The sequence below is a fragment of the Taudactylus pleione genome, unplaced genomic scaffold (genome assembly GCF_031769625.1).
Source record: "Taudactylus pleione unplaced genomic scaffold, aTauple2 ptg001032l, whole genome shotgun sequence".
NCBI classification, from domain to species: domain Eukaryota; kingdom Metazoa; phylum Chordata; class Amphibia; order Anura; family Myobatrachidae; genus Taudactylus; species Taudactylus pleione.
Genome location: NW_028285433.1, coordinates 13,416,543 through 13,431,213, shown reverse-complemented (window position 1 = coordinate 13,431,213; position 14,671 = coordinate 13,416,543). Strand labels below are relative to the sequence as shown.

The following is a 14,671-nucleotide window of genomic DNA, read 5'->3' as shown; positions in this document are numbered from 1 at the left end:
GAAATGACTGTCTGTGTAGAGATTCAGGACCAAAATTAGGATCCCAGGGCGGGGGATGGTAGTCTCCGCCCAATAGTAGTATGTTTCTCGGAAGCGTATTCAGGTATAGCAAGTGAACCCAAGTGGGAATAAAAAACAACATGTAACTGTGGTCATATTATATGTCCTCTGAAGCAGTTGGAGAGGGGCCGGAGTCTTCCAAATGGGAAAGAAAGTCTTTGCCTTCTTTAGGGGTTCTGATGATAATCGTTTTGCCGTTGAAGTCAACCATTAGTTTGAAAGGGAAACCCCAACGATAACGGATGCCCCGTGCTCTTAGTGCTCTCGTTAAATCTTGAAGTTCTCTGCGTTTCAAAATTGTAATGGGGGCCAGATCTTGGAAGAATTGTAATTTGATGTTGTCGTAGAGAACATGGGGTTTTCCACGTGTAGGGGCCAAGACTTTTTCTTTGTCCTTAAAACTTAGGAAGCGTATGACGACATCTCTTGGGGGTTCACCTTCTCTTGGTTTAGGTCTCAGGGCTCGATGGGCTCTTTCAAGGGGCAACGGATGGGAGGATAAGTCAGGGAGAATGGTGGAGAACATGTTATGGAGATAAGTCTCTAAGTTATCCGGAGAGACCAATTCTGGGATATTTCGCATGCGGAGGTTGTTTCGTCTTTCTCGATTCTCCAAATCCTCATTCTTGGTACGAAGATCAGCAAGATCCTGGATAATGTGATCGATGTCCCTATGAGTCTCATTTTGGAATTTTTGAAGAGTGTCTTGGCGTGATTCTAATTTAGAGGTTCTTGTAGAAAGTGAGGATAGGTCTGATTTGATCGAGGAAACTGCTTTATCTAACTTAGACTCTAAAGATTCTTTGAAGTCAGTAATAAGGGATTGCAGAGCCATTATATCTTCTTTTGTGGATAGAGCTGAAGAAGGTGTGTCCTCTACCTCTGCATGGGGAGGACTGGGGGACAGAGGGTCGGCGGCCGCTGATGATTTGTCACCTTTAGGAAAGTGTTGAGAGATGTCACCACCCACACGTTTTCTGGTATTAGTATTTGACCTGTTCATAATGGCGATGAGGGAGAAGGTGGTTAGAGGTAAGTATAGTGACTGAAAGGACTCTATAGGCCTGGTTGAACAGCGACAGAGGACCTGAAATGACGGACGTCTGCAGATATGCACAAAGTGTAATTGTGCGGCCTTTGTTAAGAAAAGAACCACAGGAGGGCACTGCTCCAACTCTCTCAGGGAGTCATTGCTTCAAGTTGTAAACACATTTATTTCAGTGTCATAAGGCGGTTTATAGGTGGCAGTGAGGTTCCACTGGAGTCGGATATGCGTGTTCGCTTTAGAGCTGCCTGTCAGCCCGGCCAATGGTGTAGGAGAGTGAAAAAGTTTAGGGGCCTCTAGTAGGTGCAGACTTTGTAAGAAGATGTGCAGACTGTGTGATATAAAGTGGACAAATCAGAATCCGCACTTATCCAAATCCGCTGAACCCGCCCGCCAGGTCGCGTCCATTATAAGATCCCTTGTTTATATAATCAAATGTTCAGTTTATCGTGAATACACTCACCCTTCCGATTATTAGCAGGTGTCCAGGCGATGTTGCCAGGGTGGAGGAGACCCTTGATGTTAGAGCACAGTATTCATTGATGTAGTTGGAGGAGAGCAGATTGTAAAAGGGTCTGCCAGTGGCGTAGGGATTATCAATCCAAGGTGGGTAACTCAGAAGGGGAGAGAGTTACAGTGGAGGAAGGGTCCAGCAAGAAAGGTGAGGCACCTGAGGGCCCACACGCTGCAGGGCAGGGCTGAGAAGCAGGTCTGACAGGAGGGAGCCAGCACAGCAGGGGAGAGATGATCTGGGGAGACTGTGAGCAGGCTGGTGTGGTCTAAAATGCAGGCCAGGCTCCAGGGCCGTTTACAAGATGGCGGCCACCCGCGATTCACGGCTCCGGCCGCGGCTGCTGTTAGGGGGTCTCCTGGCTAGATATCTCCCCTCCAGAGGGCCACACACCACCAGGGAGGTCCAGGGGGAGGACCGGGAGGTAGCGCCGGTAATTGGAGCCAGTTGCGGCTGATCGCGGCGCCGCCGACCCGCGGAGCTCCAAAATCGAGCCCCCGGCTTCTGGGAGTGAAGTAGGCCGCGGGGCTGCAGAAGTCAGAAAACACTCCCAGAGCTCAGATGATGAGGCAGAGGGGTAGTAGAGGAGCAGGAGGTGCGAGGGGAACCCCTGGGGCAGCAGAAATGGGGTGCTTTGAGGCAGCTTTCTTGGGAGCTCTGCTGAAACACAGCCTCTTTGCTTGCTAGTCAGGCCACGCCCAGACATCTCCTTTCTATAAATTTTGTAACATCATTTTGTAACATCATTAACATAATTTCTACATCCCCATAATAAAGTATGGGGACTGTGAAAATTATCGGGGGAGAATTGTAACCAGTAGATATCAGCAGGCTCCCGACACCCATGGCCAATGAAGCTCCGCCCACTCACGGATACCGAAGCTCCGCCCACTCACAGGTGCACTAAGCTCCGCCTACGCACAGCACATGAAGCTCCGTCCACTCATGGGTGCACAAAGCACCTATTTTTTACTCCCCACAGTAATCCATCAGCAAATGAGCTGACAGTTTGAGACTGCGGTGGACACTGAAATTATGAAAAAAGTGGAGCAGCAGAGGCCAAGCTAAGCCCACAGAAGTATGGACAAGGGACATACCAAGCAGAGGAATACCCAGGGGCACCGAAAGGGGGGGAGCGGGTAGAAATTACCCAGACCCAGGCTTCCTGAGGGGCCAGGCGGGGGCCCAGGTCCACCACTGCCCCCCCTCCCTCACAGCAGCCCAGCACACAGTGGGTCTCATTCAGACCCACTCGCAAGCACCGATGCGCTTGTAAGCGGGTCGATGTAGAGGCCCTGCGCACGTGCAGCGGCTGCACTGCGCGTGCGCAAGCCCCAGAGCAAGAGAAATTCTCTCACTCCAGGGCTTACTACAAAAGGGGCGGCTGTCGATGGTGATCGACAGCTCACACCATTTTGTAGGCGGGGTGGGGGGGTGGTTTCACAAACGGAGGCGTTCCCAAGCGAATGCTTGCCGTTTGTTTGCGGCCCCACTAACATCACTGGTGATGTCAGAGGGAGACCTTACAGCTCTATTAGAGGTGAAAGGTCTCTGGGGCTTTCGGCAGACGAGACCCTACCACAAAGGTCTCGTCGCAAGCCCCGATGGTCGCGACGGTCTTATATATATACATACGAGTGTGTGTTTATATATATATCTCTATTTGTGTGTGTGTGTGTATATATATGGATATCTGTCTATATCTATATGTATCGCAGAGTGATTGACAGGCAGTGAGCGTTTGGGGGTGTTGGGGATAGTAGGTGAAATGCAGCAGCTGTGCTAAATATGCAAAAGCCGCAGGAGGAGTATTAAGTAAAAATACGCATACTGCAAACTTTCTGATCCACTAATGCGTCCGAAGATCAACTACGTGACATCAGGTTACTCAGGATGTCTGGCAAAATCACGCTGCAGGGGCCTGTGAAGCTGCATCCAAGGACGCAGCCACTGGCTTTGGCATGCCCAGAAAATGGGCCAGACACCCCCCCAGGCATGCCCAGAAAATGGGCCAGACACCATCCCCAATGTCACAGGGCCAGATCTGCACCATGCACAGTGCGGCTCATGCACAGATAAAAAACATTGGAGATTTACATAAACATTGAATTTACATCAATCTCTGAATCAGCCCCATATGTAATGCATGCATTTTTGATAGGTGGCTTTGTAGATCTAATATATAGTAACATGACATGCTGTCTGCCCTGTGTCTATGCTACCGTTCAGTCATTACAGCTCTGTGTTTTGTAAACAGGTTGAAAAAGAGATTGAACTACACAGCCAGTGAAACATAGAAACATTGGCCCTCATTCAGAGCCGTACGCTCTGAGCAGAGCGCACGCTCTGAATGAGGGCCACCCTCCATAAAAATGGAGCGTCCTCCTGGACGCTCGTATAGCTGTGGGTCACCACCCACAGCCTATACGAGCGTGCAGTTTGATGGTCGTGACCATCGCGACCATCGCCACTGAGAGCCGGAGCCTGCGGTTGAGGTTTTCAACCGCAAGCTCGGAGTGATTTTGGCTCTATCAGAGCCAAAATCACTCCCACTGACATCACTAGTGATGTCAGTGGGCCGGCTTCTGACGGGAGGCGTTCCTGTGGGAACGCCCCCGTCAGGGAGGCACGCCCACCAAAGGGGGCGTGCTGTCAATCAACATCGACAGCACGCCCCCTTTGATCAGACACAACGAGCGAAGGACTTTCCTTCGCTCGTCGAGTCTGGCGCATGCGCACGACGGAGCTCCCTCCGTCGTGCGCATGCTCAGTGCAGAACATCGACCCACTTGCGAGCGGACAGCCGCTCGCGAGTGGGTCTGAATCAGGGCCATTGTCACCATTTTCAAGACCAGAAATATATGTACCTGATACTGGAATACTGCAGACACAAGGTTTGATGCATTCCTCTAATGTAACTGTAAGGGATGGTGGGCACTAACAGCTTAAGGCCCCCATACACAGTGCGATTTGCAAACCATCCATCTCGTTTGCGATTTCCCTTGAATTCCTGAACTCTCCCGGTCATATTGTGCTCACACACGGAACGATTGTACAAACGACCAAACAATATAGATGGGTCGTAAACGACTGCAGATTGTAAACAATAGATCATTTGTAGCAAACAACCTCACAATGTTGGAATTTAAATAATGGGAGGAAAAGTGATAACATATTGTCCATCGCATTGTTCATTATGCACGCACACAAAACAATGTGTGAAAATCATGAAAGATAGGTCGATATCTTTATGCAGGTTCAGTTGATCAGGGACTAAGATGTACGACGGCGGGGACGCGCATCGGCATCATGTTCATCCCCAAACACTGCACTTTTTACACGATTGGTCGTTCCAATTGATCAAATACAGCCAAATCGTGTAAAAAATTGCACAATGTACGGGGGCCTTTAGACTGTAAAGCCACATACTGTGAAATTGGTATAATAAGGTATTGTCTAATAAAGTGTGCGAGTTGTATCAATACAATGTTGCATAACATTTCTCTGATATCTGCTGCCATGTCCCGATAGCTAACATCATCATTTGGTGCCATCAGCGGCCACCTGCACATAAGCAGCCCGATGGCTGTATACGGTCATTACAACTGCTGTGTCTGGAACCCAGAAGTAAAGACTTCACCAGGACAGCAATTTACCAGAGGAGCTGTCCTAGCAACTATTGTATATATTGATACATACCCACAGAGTGATTGCCGGTTAGTCGATGATCATTAATGGAAATTATCTCATTTTATATACGATCTTTGATACATCTCGTCCACCATCACAGGGCATTATCTCTAACATAGGTCCTAGGGGACCTATATATCAAGTCCCTTTTGTCTAAAATAGTTAAATTATGATCTCTGTATGATTTATGTATCTGGACTATTTAACATAAGCCTAATGCAAGACAAAGCTAAAAGACTGCAGGTCTGGCCCTTATTTATCAAGCTCCAAAAAGCATAGCTTTTCAGAGGTTGTCCATATTGGGTAATGCCATATTCAAATGCATGTCAACAGTACATTATGTACATATGTATAATATACTGTTGATATGAAATTGAAACACCTATAGTGCATATGCAACTACAGATCATCTGAATACACCAATGTTTATTGTTGACACTGATACGCTTTTGTTACTCTTCTGCAGTCTCTTGCTCACATCCTCAGGGTACGTAAACTGCTGACAGAGCCAGAGGTGCGGTACTACATGAAGCAAATATTACAAGGGGTACAGTTCTTACACCAGCAAGGCATTATCCACAGGGACCTGAAACTAAGTGAGTAACATATCTTATTGTGACTATATATTACCAGCTCAATGTTACCTGTAGCCATTCTCATAGTGTGGTGGTGTATAATTCAGCAAAGCATGAATTTATTTTGTAAGCCAAAGCAAAAAGGTCACGTAGTGTCTCCCTAGAATATTCAGTCACAGTCTGGCTCCAGAAATAGGCCATTCCACACACAGCCTTAGTAAACCTGGCACTTCCTCACATACTCTGCATGTAATAAAACTCAGAAGTATTCCCATAATCCTCCTCTTTATACCTCTGTAATATATGGCATGTCATCCTTTTACATAACACAGCCTCATTCATTAACAGTACATGTAAAGCTCACATGCCGGGCGTTCCCCAGATCCCTACTCTTATGCAGTCATTGTAAATCTGGCAGAGGTAGGTGAAACACGTTATGATTTTTGGTAAAATGGAACTTTATATAATATTACAATTTCTTTTAATACAAAGAAAAATAAAATATACTGTTTCTAGATATTGTATGAAACAAGTTTGCAGCATATCTAGAATACATTTTTTAACAGATTAGAAACAAATTTACCTCAGTACTTTACTGTATGCCTAATAAAACAACACAGCAGTGAGCTACAGGTGTATTCATGCAGACAATAAGACACGAGAGCCTCTTCAGTGTATGTACAGCTACATATATATTGTTTTGTAGTGTTCAACAACACCTCATCCTCAAGAGCAGTTTCTATCACTGCATTCCTCCCAACAATTTAATATCCTAAGGAGGGAAAGGTCGCGCGCCGAAGGGCATGGCTTGCGCAAAAGGGGTGGATCCCATGGAAAACGGGGCGGAGCCTCGCGGCTTCCCCAGTTTTTGTCACTTTGGGGGAATGCCCAGCACTCTCCGGGATGCTGTGCAGCCCCCAGGCAGTCCATACACATGAGAACAGATGCCGTGCGCATGCGCACGGCATCTGTTCTCCTCCTGCACACCCGTTGCTCTGCTGTGCAGAGCTGCGGTTTGTGCTCTCCCCAACTTTCCCCCCCCCTACCACGGGACACTGTGGCCCGTGGGTGGGACAGCGGGACAGTCCCAGAAAAACGGGACAGTTGGGAGGTATGTCACTGCATTACAAACATAACCCTCTGTGCTTTAGTATAGATGTTACCCACGTGGACACCACGCAACATATCAGCACTAATTGTTCCCCATTGGTTTTGCTGAGGGGTATATTTACTAAAGTGAGAGTTTATAGAAGTGGAGCTGTTGCCCATAGCAACCAATCAGATTCTAGCTATTATCTTTTAGAAGGTGCTAGATAAATAAGTAGAATCTGATAGGTTTCTATGGGCAACACCTCTATTTCTATAAACCCACACTTTAGTAAATATACCCCTTATTGTGTGTACTAGTACTACAACAGTGCCTTGTGAGACTTCAATGCAACATTGTAAAAAAATAGAAAACAATTATACCTTCCATATAGAGATACTAACCAAGGACAAATAATTACTTTTTCATGTCTCAAAAAGGTTAAAAAACATTGCTACTTGTTTAGGGATCGCTTATGCACTTTATTCTATTAGCTAATTACAGATCAGTAAGGAAACACTCAGGCGCTTGTTATCAGTATAATGTCCAGTTTGTTTCATCACTGACTAAAGGCCCCCATACATCAGAGATTGATTGCAGCAATCGTGCAATTTGCAATTGATTGTGTATAAAAATATTTCCCTTTTTTAATCGATTGTGGCAATTCCGCAATCTGCAATCGATTGAAAAAGGGAAAGATTTTTATACACAGTCGATTGCAAATTGCACGATTACTGCAATCAATCTCTGATGTATTGGGGCCTTAGGGGCCTATTCATTAAACGCAAAAATTCAATGGAGATAATTAGCTTTAGAACTCTCATGGAGTTCTAGCTAATTATAGGTTGAATTCATCATTCCACCTCTCCATAAGTATCTATTCCCAAAAGCTGTCATTTTTGCAATGACAGCTTTTCGGGAAATAGATACTTTTCCCTGCCTACACTACCTTATCGCATCTGGAAACAGTGCTGCGCATGCGCTGTTACATCTGTAAAACCAGCGCATGCGCAGCACTGCCTACAGATGAGTTAAGTTTCGTACCCCCCCGACCCTCCCCACCCCCTCCCCCCTCCGCTCACCTTCCCCCCCCCCGACTTACTTGTCCGCGCAGCAGCCTCCGGCTCCGTCCTGCTGGTCTGTCATGTGGTTTCGGGGAGCACACATGACAGTCCAGCCTCCGGAGCCTGAGGACGGAGCAGAGCACCGGAGAGACTCGTCGGGGGACCTGCACACGCTGATACAGGTAAGTGGATTCTGCTATTCGCCACCTCACAGTGGCGAATAGTAACTGCATCAAATTCCGAAAATTTATAATTTTCGGAATTTGATGAATACCATAATTTCCACATCCCCATACTAATGTATGGGGAGTGTGGAAATTAACGCAGGGGAACTTAGCAAGGAGATATCTGTGATATCTCCTGTGTTAAATCTGTTCATGAATACCAAAATAACGTTATTTAAGGAAAATGTCCCTAAAAACGTTATTTTAATGTTGATGAATAGGCCCCTTAATCTCTGTCCTTTCCCATTGCTACCCTTACTTCACATTTTCTACTGTGAGGAACCATTGTGGAATCAGCTCAAAAGTATAGATAATTATTTAGTCATAAAATATTTATTCATATTTATATTGTATTATAAATGTCCCATATATAGTCATGTACTATATATTTATATGTAGAGACAATAGTGGAAGGAAAAATGGAATAGCTTGTCAATGGTCTTTTTTTCTTAGCATCTCGAGCCTTCATTCTATTTTTGGTTATTTTATAAGTTACTCATCTGAGCTTAATGCTGCATACACACGTAAAGATTTTCTGTCCAACCATCCAACCAGTTGATTGGTTGGAATGAAAATCTGGTAACGTATGGGAGTAAATGATGATCATCAATTTGCTCCTAAATGCCAGAAAACAGATGAAAATGGTCGTCACACAAGTTTGTTAAATGTTTGATCGAAACTATTTGTACAAACAACACTTTTTGTCCATTTTCCAGCATTTGGGAGCAAATTGCTGATTGTCATTTGCTTTCATACCTTACCAGATTTTCATTCCAACCAATCAACTAGTTGGATGGTTGGACAGAAAATCTTTACGTGTTTACCCAGCTAAAGATCTGTAAATGGAGACATGCCTTTATGGATACATGTATTTATGTTTTGAATAAATTAGCCCCTTGCATTTGTAACCTTCCTTTTTACCACTAAAGGGTCACCAGGTTACTACCACCTTTGTTACTCCTAATGTACCCACCCTTACCCTCTATTAGTGGTGTACGTCCCCATTGTCAGTGCCTCCACCCAGGTTAATTATTTTGAATGTCAAAAGGGCTCACCTGGGAAAACCCAGTGATAGAATATATAGTGTGGTGTATAGATAATGTGTAATCACATACAATACTGTATCATTTCACTTCACATTTACCACCAATGTCTTCTCCTTCCACAGATTCCGCAGTAATGGATCTCCCACCATAATCACTCCAGGTAAGTAAACACACAGTATTTAAAAAACATTAAAGTTACTTTTATAAGGAATATAAGTAAAGGATCTTCACTTGTACTTTGCATATAAACTGCTGTTAATATACAGAGGATAAACACAACTCCATGTATTACATCAATACAATGCTTAATATACAAAACCCTTAAACTTAAACAATGTTATAACATTAGTTAGGGGACTATGGCCCTCATTCAGAGCCGTACGCTCTGAGCAGAGCGCACGGTCTGAATGAGGGCCGTCCTCCATAATTATGGAGCGTCCTCCTGGACGCTCGTATAGCTGTGGGTCACCACCCACAGCCTATACGAGCGTGCAGGTTGATGGCCGCGATGGTCTTGACCATCGCGACCATCGCCACTGCGAGCCAGAGCCTGCGGTTGAGTTTCTCAACCGCAAGGCCCGGAGTGATTTTGGCTCTATCAGAGCCAAAATCACTCCCACTGACATCACTAGTGGTGTCAGTGGGGCGGCTTCTGACGGTAGGCGTTCCCTTGGGAACGCCCCCGTCTGGGAGGCACGCCCACCAAAGGGGGCGTGCTGTCAATCAACATCGACAGCATGCCCCCTTTGATCAGACACAACGAGCGAAGGAAAGTCCTTCGCTCGTCGCGTCTGGCGCATGCGCACGACGGAGCTCCCTCCGTCGTGCGCATGCGCAGTGCACACCATCGACCCACTTGCGAGCGGACAGCCGCTTGCGAGTGGGTCTGAATCAGGCCCTATATTTATAAATAGTTCCAATCCAGAGTTTGTAGTCCCGGTTCAGTTTTTGAAGTGTAGATATTGTCTTTGTTAATTATCCTTATGGGGCTTTTCCTCTAGCAAGCCATCCCTTTTCCTTGGTCGTATTATAGACTTTGTCATGCCATAGATTAGTATAACTGGACTCCCCTCCACAATATATCTAAGTCCATATAATGTGCTTATGCTGGTACCTTGGTAAGTATATAAGCCTTGCAATATCAACAAATATAGTCCTGTGGGGTTATTCCATCACAGTCACAATGAACATAACTATTCGTACTCCAAAATAATTATATTTATACAGCAGTCCTGCCAATGCAAAAACCTGAGTTTGGTGCTGTGTGCTGTGGATTATAAGTGTAACTGGCACTATTTTAGACAGTAGATGCATACACCAACTCCCCCTGACTTATATCTGCCTCAGGCTGCAAATTCTTCCTGTATTCCTAAGTCCCAGTCTCTTATAGATATTGAGTTATCTATCCATTTTGGTCCCTCCTCTTTGCTGCCTCAGCTTGCTAGTAAGTCGGTTATATGATTAGGCAGAAATTAAGGAGAGAGTGAGTCCGCACAAGTAATGCAAATTTTTATTATTTTATAATAAGATAATATGTACCAACATGATGGTCTATCACATAGAATAGATTCTGGATGACCCTAGGTTGGTGGTGCACCCCAAAAAATTTGTGCAATACACATATAACAAAGTTTAGGTAAAGAACGAAAACTAGGAAAAAAGACAAATATGTCTATATGGGCGCACTCTTGTAACAATATAGATAGATCGGAATTTATTAAAACTTAACTTTTAATGAGATTTAATAATTAAAAGAGAAGAGAATCTCCTCACTACAAAGAATCACACTTATTTATGGATCGATGTGTAGATACAATGGACAAAAGATTGTAGAAACAAATATTAAATCAAGGTGATACATACACAATAATTATTATGTTTATAGATCAACGTATAGATACAACATATAAATACAATGGTCAAAAATGTGTAGAAACAAATATTAAATCAGGATGATACATACACAATAATTATTAAGTTTCCTGCAAAAAAAGGCCTAAGACATAGAAAGCACGAGGTGGTGTGCACTATGTAGAATATATCTATTATAATTAGCTCATGCTTGAAGGCATAATGCAGGAAGAGATGGCGAAAATAAATGCTTGTATTAGAAGGATCTCTAAGGTCCTGTTTCTGTGATTAAGGTCCACAATGGACACAGGGACACCACACACCACAAACATCAAATATGACTGACAAAGAATGAATCAATTCAATACGAGTAATATGTACAATGTCAGTCAATATGATCGCTACTGATACCAATCACAGTTGATTGATAAAGGTCCACAATGGACACAGGGACATTACACACAAAAACCAAAAAACATCAAATACGACCGACCAAAAATGAATCAATTCAATACATGTGATATGTACAATGTCAGTCAATATGATCGCTACCGATGCCATTCACAGTTGGGTTCTCCCAATATTAATAAATAATTCAGACATAGATCAAATGGAAAAATCACATATAATTAACAGGGTACAAACCAGTGCAGGCTTGACCTCAAAGCAAAAGGGTCTGAAACCTGAGTGTATATGTATAATACTAGGAGTCACATATGGTTAGAGGAAAACAGTAAAGTCTGAGGTGAGAGAAACGCTCTAAGTCTCTTCTACTGTTCCCAGTCAATCAAACTGGGAATGAGAGAGTGACAATGGTGTAGCCTCAGATGAAACAACAGGAAGGCACTTCTGCTTTCTGAGATGTAACTGCGTCTGAGCCCTGATACCAGCTGGGCATTGCAGGGGGAGTCACATGCTATGGACTCAGATGAGAGAGCGTATCTGAGCGATAGTGAAAGTACCTGTGTCAGAAGTGGTTGTGCTGGAGTGCAGTGTGTGTGAGATCCAAAAGCTAAATGCTGTTACAGCAGGACGCGCGTATCGCCGGGAAGGCTTGATCACCTGGTCATTAGGCTGCACTACTGCTTCTCATAGTTAAAGGACAGGCGTCCAACCATAGCGTTCATTATCTGAGTGACTGATACAGCAGCCAATCGTAATAGGGTAGCATTAATTAATGCTCATACAGACGGAGTTTAAAAGGAAGTTTATCCAGACACAAAATGAACATAAATGGGTGTTACAAATGTATGTAAATGAGTGTTATTTGAGAAAGGAGGGTTTGTTAGTCTCATTAGGAAGGCACTTATTTAATCCGTTAAGTAACGGAAAGTATGTCCTATCATGGGACTGTATTTATAAATGATAGATAGACCAGCCAATTGTAAGGAAGGAAAAGAAAAATACTAGCCAACACGTACATCCACGTGGTTCTGAAGGTGTTCAGACCACGTAGGAAATTAGCATATGTAAACAAAGTAATTAAGAAAGCATTTAAGCATACTGAGAGGAACTAAAGAATTCAAATGTGAAGCATGTGTTTATAATCTGCAGCAGAGAATGCTAATTGAATATCAAAGTATATGAAAGAGTATACAAATAAATTAAGTAATAACCTGTTAGAGATTGATATTGATCAATTATGAAAGAATATGTAAGAAATCGTAGATCAATGTAAACACACTCGGAAATGAAGGAGATATAATCGATGAAAAAATGGGTAATTCTCAGTTAGGAGACACATATTAAATACAAATGTCAAAAAGCAAATCCGATCATGAGGATTTATTTACTATTGACGGGCAAGCCAGTCATTCAGACGAAAGGAGTACCAGCCATTGCGTGCATACGCTTGGTTCTAAAGATGTTCTAAAATCGCGCGGAGTTAGCATATGTAGGTGAAGTAGTTTTAAAAGTATTTGCAAACATAAAGAAGGCCCGAGTCTCAGATATGAAACATATAACAATAACATTCAAAAGAGATTACTGATGAAATGAGTGATTAACAAATAAGAAGGTATGTGCAATACCCAAAATTGTTAGCATGGGATTTGTGGTGACGATAGTCTGTAAAAGTGCAAGTGATGTTGAAAGGTGTTAGACTACGTAGGAATGAATGTGTGTAAACATAGATAAAATCCAAAAAATAAAATATAGTCTTTGTCAAGCGCCTATTCAGCGGACTAGGTGGGTAAGTGACTGTTACATCAATCAGACCCATACGGGTAGTGTTGTGAATGTGTGTTGTGACATGGTTGAGAAAGTGTGAAGCTTAAACAGATAATTGAGGTGTAATAGGGATTTGAATGAAGGTGACCCTATGGGACTATGAAATATATAAAAAACAGGTGAAAAAGAAATAAAAGTAAAATGAGTAAAGGAAAATATAGTGATGTAAGTGCTGTGATGTGCAGGGGATGATGATCTAGTGACTGAGTTGTGGGTACTAATTGGTAAAAATTGGTGTAAAACCTGAAAACAGCAGAGATAAGATATAAAATATATAAAGTGATTGAAAAATAAATAAATACGAAAATTCAAAAGTTCAGAATTTATGAAACATACAGGGAATATGTCTGAATCAAGTATAAAATAAGAGAGGATTTGAGAGGCATGAGAAAGAAATAAACCAATGATGTGTGTAGTGAATTAGAATTGACAGGTCAGCAGAGAGATCGAACCCTTGAGAAGGTCATTGATACGAAGGAGTACGGACATGAGTTATTCTGTAAGAAAAACACTAAAATTAATATTCTCATTGAGACCACCGAGTATTACTGTGCCCAGTCTAAATATCCACTCGCTCTCTTTTTGTTGGAGGGCTCTATTAAGATCTCCTCCTCTTAGGCCGAGTTTGATTCTTTCAAGGCAAAAAGCCTTCAGATCTTGCGTTCGCCCAGAATGTTTACAGTGAAAATGTCTGGCCACTGTGGTTAGTTGTTTCATCTTTTTTATATCGGTCTCAGCATTTCGAATATTTCCCAGATGTTCAAGGATTCTGACTTTCATCATCCTAGATGTCATGCCCACATATTTTTTATCACATGGGCATGTAATGCAATAGATCACATTCGTTGTTCTGCAATTGTAAAATTCTTTCATTTTAATGACCTGATCAAATTTATCTGTGACCTTATCCACATTTTGTATGTGTGCACACACTTTACAAGCACCACAGGGGTAGCTCCCAACAGTGGTTGAGGTTAGATTTGAATGCAAATTGAGGTGGCTCCTGACTAATCTGTCTCTCAGGATTGATTTTGTTGTTATTCAAATGTTGGACAAACGCATCCAGTTGATTCTGTGTGCCATCCCAGATCATCAAAATGTCATGTATATACCTCATCCAGGTGATGACATGCTGAGTATAAATTTAATTTCCATCCTGAAAAACATGTTCCCTCTCCCACCACCCTAGAAAGAGGTTGGCATATGTAGGTGCGCAAGCTGCGCCCATCGCAGTGCCTCTGATCTGTACATGGAAGCGGTTGTTGAAGGTAAAATAATTATGATGCAGG

General features: G+C 43.2%; 1 pseudogene; it reads left to right on the top strand.

Moving 5' to 3' along the window:
- Positions 1–1,064: 1,064 nt before the first annotated feature.
- The window catches only part of LOC148454105 (serine/threonine-protein kinase PLK2-like), a 32,425-nt pseudogene continuing 18,818 nt past the window's right edge, over positions 1,065–14,671 (top strand).